Source organism: Cyprinodon tularosa, unplaced genomic scaffold (genome assembly GCF_016077235.1).
Source record: "Cyprinodon tularosa strain WSP-4 unplaced genomic scaffold, ASM1607723v1 ctg714, whole genome shotgun sequence".
Taxonomy (NCBI): Eukaryota; Metazoa; Chordata; class Actinopteri; order Cyprinodontiformes; family Cyprinodontidae; genus Cyprinodon; species Cyprinodon tularosa.
In genome coordinates, this window is record NW_024039468.1 from 337,075 (window position 1) to 343,628 (window position 6,554).

At 41.5% G+C, this 6,554-nt stretch overlaps 1 long non-coding RNA gene across 1 annotated transcript; it reads right to left on the minus strand.

Annotated features, from left to right (window-relative positions):
* Positions 1-1,113: 1,113 nt before the first annotated feature.
* On the minus strand, positions 1,114-4,844 carry LOC119772538. The gene is made up of 10 exons (XR_005279269.1): positions 4,657-4,844; positions 3,800-4,005; positions 3,335-3,722; positions 3,164-3,270; positions 2,915-3,083; positions 2,348-2,842; positions 1,869-2,260; positions 1,688-1,793; positions 1,359-1,625; positions 1,114-1,227 (listed from the first exon to the last, which is right to left on the minus strand). It is a non-coding gene; the product is annotated as an uncharacterized LOC119772538 (long non-coding RNA).
* Between the last annotated feature and the right edge of the window lie 1,710 nt (positions 4,845-6,554).

Here is a 6,554-nt window from a genome sequence, read left to right on the forward strand (position 1 = left end):
CAGCTCTTAGCCAAGAGCTGCAGGGGAATCCACAGAAGAGTCTTCAGGTTTGGCTCACGAGGGCAGGCTCGGCAGGTTAAGCTCATCCAGACCCTCAGGGAGAGACAGGATTCCAAACTAGATCAACACTGCGGCGTTGAAGCAAGGTCTGAAGGCAGGTTATATAGCGCTGGTCTTCTAATGACAAGATGCGCCACAGGTGTGTTGGAAGGCTCAGCTCAGGAGGATCCACGGCGCACTCTGCTGGAAGAAGGTGGTACAGCTCCAGATCCCAACAGTCTGGAAATCAAAATTATGCTAAAATATTCTGGAACTGTTTCAAATTAGCTGTCAGTAGATCCATGTGTGCTCTCAAATGGAGATATAATATAGAGGTGAATGGGTGGTCAAAGGCAAAGCTACTGTCAGATACGCTTTGAACTCTAGCTGGAAAGGGTTGAAATCAGGCTTGAAATCATTGAGAGGACACGGACAACTGAAATTCACTCAGTTTCATTTAGACAAACTTTATTTTTGGACAAAACAAATCTGGATGCATACAGCATTACCTGTGAAAGAGCAACTTACAGTGCAATGAAAATCACCATTTCTAAAGTGCAGCAGTGATCACAATTTGATCAGTTTAACTTTATGGTTCAGAGGGCATATTTGGAACAATGCAGTGCAAAAAAATTAAAGGTGCAAGCTTCACCATGTAATTGGTGGTGAACCTGGGGACGCAGTCGTGTATCAGGGTGAACAGCAGAGGGGAGCCTGTGCTTAGACTGATAAGAGAGGTGTCTTGTCCGATCTGGACTGACTGAGGGAAGTCAGTGAGGAAGTCTAGCTGCCAATTGCAGAGGGTTGTAGTGAAGCCCAGCTGTTCCAGTAATCCCATTAGGTGCTGTAGAATGATTGTTTGAAAAGCCGAGCTGAAGTCCAGAATCGGCATCAAAACATGGCCGTTCTCCAGGTGTACCAGGTTAAGGTGAAGAGCAGAGGAGATGGAGTCCTCAGTGGAGAAGTTCCGTCGGTAAGATAACAAGAGGGAAATTAAAAATTTGCATAAAGTCAGCATCTGGAGGTGGCTGTCAAGCCCTCCAACCCCAAAAGCTAAAAGACAAAACAGACCTTTGCAAATTTGCGGATGGATTATTCCTCACAGGCCTGGCAGTGATACTCTCCCACTGTGGATGGATATCCTACACAGGCGCAGTGATACCATCTAGAGCAGCTATTGCATTCAATCTGAAGACACGATACAGATAATTTGACTCCGGTTAGGAAATAAATTATGGGTTTAGGTGAAGCATTACATTAGCAAAAAGGTGTACCTGAGGCATTCAAAATAAGCTGTCGTGTTCAACACACCGACTTACCCAGTCATCTGTGGCAGCTCCAGAGCTGAACTCCCCACATGCCCAACACAAATCCGAAAGGTCATCTGCAAACATAAGTATTAGGGCAAGGATGGATTCCTTATAAGTACGGATTCATTATATGGATTCATTATAAGTACACAGTGGCTGCAGTAGTTTACCCATCTTTGCCAGCAGAGCCGTTGCCATTTCCAGCCTCAGTTTGGACACACCCTCAGCATGGACAGGGAAGGCAGCTTCTCGACCCCTTAATATACATTCTGCAATCTGAAGATTTGCAGTCATCAGTTTTTGGCCTCGCTGGGCCACATTGTACAATGTCTGCTTACTGCGCACACAAGAACGCCACATGATGTACTGTCCTGCTGCCTTGGGTGAGGCACTGTGGAGCATTCCCATCTCCCAATGGCCAGGCATTGTTTGCGTACAAATGCTCTGCATTATGACATTCAAACAGTCAGATAAGCATGTATTGTGATAGTACATTTGTCACCTCTCTCAATGACATACCTGGTCATCTACTGGCACCTATTGATTTGCGCTTCAGTTGCCCCAAAGGGGTCGACAAAAACGACCCTCTTTTCCATTGAGTAAATAACCTGTCCAGTATAAAGTGGGTCAGAAAGATCTGGTACAACATTTGATAACTCATTTGGTACTCACAATAGGCATCCAGTGGTTGTTGTGACAAACTGCCCCTGCCACTACATTGTACGACATCAAAGGCACCTGGAAAAGAAATACTTTAACAAACTCTGAATCCACCATTCTTTGGTCTATGCAATGATACTTGCCTTCTTACGACCTTTCACAGCCCCCTGCCACTCTGAGGTCATGAGATAAGAATCTATTATCAATGCCCCAGTCTGCCGACCCAGTAACGACAGGTATGCATTGATCACCTGCAAAGATCCAAATCTTTAAAAGTTACCACGTAACAGGTGTCCAAACTACATTAAGGACCATAAAAAACAAATAAAATTAACTACCTCACTCTCCAACTCCTTCCCCGGTGCCAGGTCCATGATGTTGTCGGAGAATAGTTTATATGGCCCAATCCGACTCCAGATTTTACTGCGATGACGACCTGCCCAAATACCTTTCAAATACCCTCATTTTTGAGGGTATCCTTTGCTTCTGAACTATATACGGTTTTAAATGATCGACATTAATTTTGATCTTTGCTTTCCCCTTTTCCGATACAAGGTCTGCACTCTTGCCCTCTATTTTGGTGATCATCAGGGGATCCAACATGTCAGCCTCCATTCCCCCCCCTTCCTTTGCTCCTGCCTGATGTTCTTTAGAAGAACTTTGTCACCCACCTTAAAGTTGTCCTCCTCACCCCGTTGCCTTTTCCTCTGCCTAACCTTTTCATGACTCCTTTGAATATTTGCGGACACTTCCCGGTATGTTTTTTCCTGATCAGAAAGGCCTCGGCTCACAACCTCCTGTGAAATTAGCCTCTCCACCTTTTGATCAGTGATCTGTAAGCAAGCATAGAAAATGTGTTGTGACATAGTATTGGCCCCAACAGGGAAGATGTGTGCACACCTTACCTCATATTGTGTTGGTATCTGTGACGGATACCTGGCCTCCCTGCCAAACATCAAATAATATGGGGAATGTTTGGTGGTAAAATGTCGTTTGGTCCGCAGGGCAAACATTGTTGGTTGCAGCACCTCATCCCATCTCTGGGGATGGTCTGCAACCAATTTGTTCAAGGACCTTGAGGGTTAGTATTCCATTAGTCACAGTTTTGGTAAGGCTCCACATTACCAAGATGTTTGATAGGTTTGAAAAACAACCTTTGAATTGTCCCATTTAGGTTCTCCACTAGCCCATTGGTTTGTGGGTGATATGGCGAGCACAAACTTCTTTTGATATTTAATTTCTCACACAAACCATAGTTCACCTAAGAGAATGAGAAGTCAGCACTACTGTCTCCACTTATTGTGAAATTATTTCTCAGTACTTACCTTGTTGAGAAATTCTGTGCCCTGGTCTGTAAGCAGCCTTTGAGGTGCACCAAATTTGTAAAAATAAAATCAAGTATACAACTGGTGACCTCAGCTGCTGATTTTGTTTTTAGTGGGTAGGCCTCTGCCCATTTGGTGAAATAATCAGTGATTACACAAATGTACTGATTACCACCATTAGTTGCTGTGAGTTTCCCCACTAGATCCATGCCCACCAGTTCCAATGGCTTGGTCACCTGTTTAGGAGATAAATTGTATATTCTTCACTTCAAGTACATACACATTTCACATCTGCCTCAGTTCTGATTCTTCCTACCTCTATGGGACTGTATTCAGACTTTTCTTTGATCGTTGCCCTTTTCTTTTGGCATTGAGGACACTGAGCAACCTAAAGAAAATTGAGAAAGTCGACACTGAACTAAAAGACCTTAATGGATAGAATGAAACACATAGCCAAATACTCACCCATTGTTGGATGTCCCTTTCTATACCAGGCCAGTAATAGTGGCTGGCAATGGAACAGTGGGTTCTTTCCCACCCACAGTGTCCACCTAATTCACTGGCATGAAATTCTATGAAGATGCTGTTTGCCTCCTCGGCTGTTGTAACAAGCTTCGCCAGATGTTCCTCTTTATTGGATTTCCTCCTGCATATGTAATGCAGTTCCCCATCTAAGATGTTCATACATACGTTTAATTAGACAGTTATCTGCATACAAGTAGATTAAGCTTCATGACATCAGGACAGGGGTATAAAACTGGTTCCAGAAAGGGCTGTGTGGCTGCAGGTTCCCTTTCCAACCAATCAGTAGCACAACAGACTCCAGTCATCATGTTCACATTGAACTTGCTTGATATGGATGGAGTCTGGAGTGCTATTGGATGGTTGGAAAGAACCTGCAGCCCTTTCTGGAACCACACAGCAAATAAAAAAAAAAAAAGGGCAACATAATAAGTTGATAAAAGGTTAAAAAAAAAAAAAAAAAAACTTTGTCTACCAACTCGGAACTCCTAGAGTTGATTTGACACCCAAACAGTTGATCTTCCAATTCTAACAGGTAGCTGGTCTGAGTCTTAAGTGTTAAATTCTCATCTCCCGAAAAATTTATTATTTAACACTAAATAAGAGTTACATTGGAACTCTCCAAAAACAGTCCAAATAACACTTGCTGGTGTGGACCATATAGAAACTTCAAGGGTCTGACAGTGTTGATTTGAGTATGTTGGATTTGCTCTGCAGTTTAACACCACTGCATTAGGACAATATATCCATCATGTTTAGATGACGGAATTATACTTACTGGCTTCTAATAAAGCACTTACCTTGCAAAACAAAGGTAGATGATCGTCGTCTGATGATGTACCGCTGTTTGCTGGTTGCCCCTTCTGGGTACCTGTTATGAATTTTAAGGTCCAGGATTTCCTGGAGTTTCCTGGGATCCATTTCAAATTCAAGAACTGGTCCAGACAATTGCTCCTACTACCGCTATGTTCAAAATGTGTGTTTTTTTCTATCTTAAGACTACACCCGTCTTCCAAGCCCAACGAGGATTATTTCTTTTTACAATGGCTTTATAAAGGTCCTAGCCTGATGTAATACACCTGTGGATAGGCTTTAATGTAACGGTCACAGCTGTTTGAAATTTTTACTGATGAATACCCTAAGCTGTTTCAGATCCTTGTTAATTCCAATTGGCATGGCTCTTTTCCTTTTAATAATGTATTGACATGTTCAGCCTAATGTCATACTTTAATTTAAATAGCCCAGTTAATTTAGGTGTTACAACTGTGTTCATTCATAATGAGATACTTACATTGGACATAGTATGTGCTCTAACGTTTTTATATTTCTCATTTTAATTACTTACCCTCTGCTTTATTGACTTACTGGTACAGTAGCCTGTGTCTATCATCAGATTGATTGTCTGAATATTATATTTACTTCTTGCAGTCACATTCAATGAAATGCACATATATTTTTAATACTGTAAAGAAGAATGAAAGACAATTTGAAATAAAGACAATTTTTATTAAATCAATATATCAATACATTATTCACAACATCACATTAAGAAACTATGTAGGGATATTGTCAATGGGAGAATAAAAGCAATAACAGGCATTTATTTGACAACATTAACTCAATGCAATCAGTTATCCAATCTTTTCTTGACATGGTGCTTACACAGGCACGTGCAGAGGAGGGGGCTAAGGGGGCTTGAGCCCCTGCCCCTTTTGCTCCATGATCCCAATGTGCCCTTTTGGTCCCTTTTTTTTTTTTTTTTTTTTCTAAATTTTTTTTATTTGACACATGTACTGAAATTATTATTATTATCTTTTTTTTTTTGGCAAGAAAAACAATACAGTAAGCCCTCCGGTCACGTTGTTACCTTTGACCTTTTGCCGGTGACGACGCACTTGCCTCTCGCACAGTCAGATAAGGCGGCTAACTGCGGAGCTAAAGGTAGCGAATATTCCACATTACACTGTGGCCGCTGCTCATTTGGCCCTAAGCAAGATCAACCATGATCGGACGGATGGCTATTTCTTCAGTCTGCACCGCCTCTCCAATGTCAACCTGAATAGACATATAAGTGAAACCAAATGAGCCCCATGGATGATGCAGTATTGTTTGATCTAAAACACTGTTTGCTCTGTGCTTTTAGTCTTTTACATTGAAAATTATGTTTTTTAATTCACAAAAAACTGTTCTGTAATGATTACAGAACAGTTTTTTTGTGAATTAAAAAACATAATTTTTGGTGAAAATACTGGAGTAGGCTTCCTACTTGTCAGACAACGGAAAACTTTGAACGTTGTATAATTTCTCTACTTTAGCAAAGAGTAGCGGTTTAAACGGAGGAAAGTATAGGACGCGGCGCGCCTTTCTCTGAAGAACTACTGAGCGGGAGGAGAGAGCCAGATGAGGAACAGCTGTTCTTATCTATCGATTCAGTATTTTTATCATACAGACATTAGGCTGTTGTTCTTGTGCTATGAGCTAGCTGCTAGCTAATGACTTTGCTAGCAAAGCAAGATAACTAAAAAGCTTCCCTGTGTCGTTAATGATAGTAGGACATTCTTCAGTATTACTTATGCAATAGGGGCACATCGCCCGTCAAAAACCTATCATCTCCATAATGGATATATGTCTGATTTTCTAATTTCCTTTGCTGCATGATGTACATTTCATTTATTCTAGCGTTAGGTAAATGTATCTT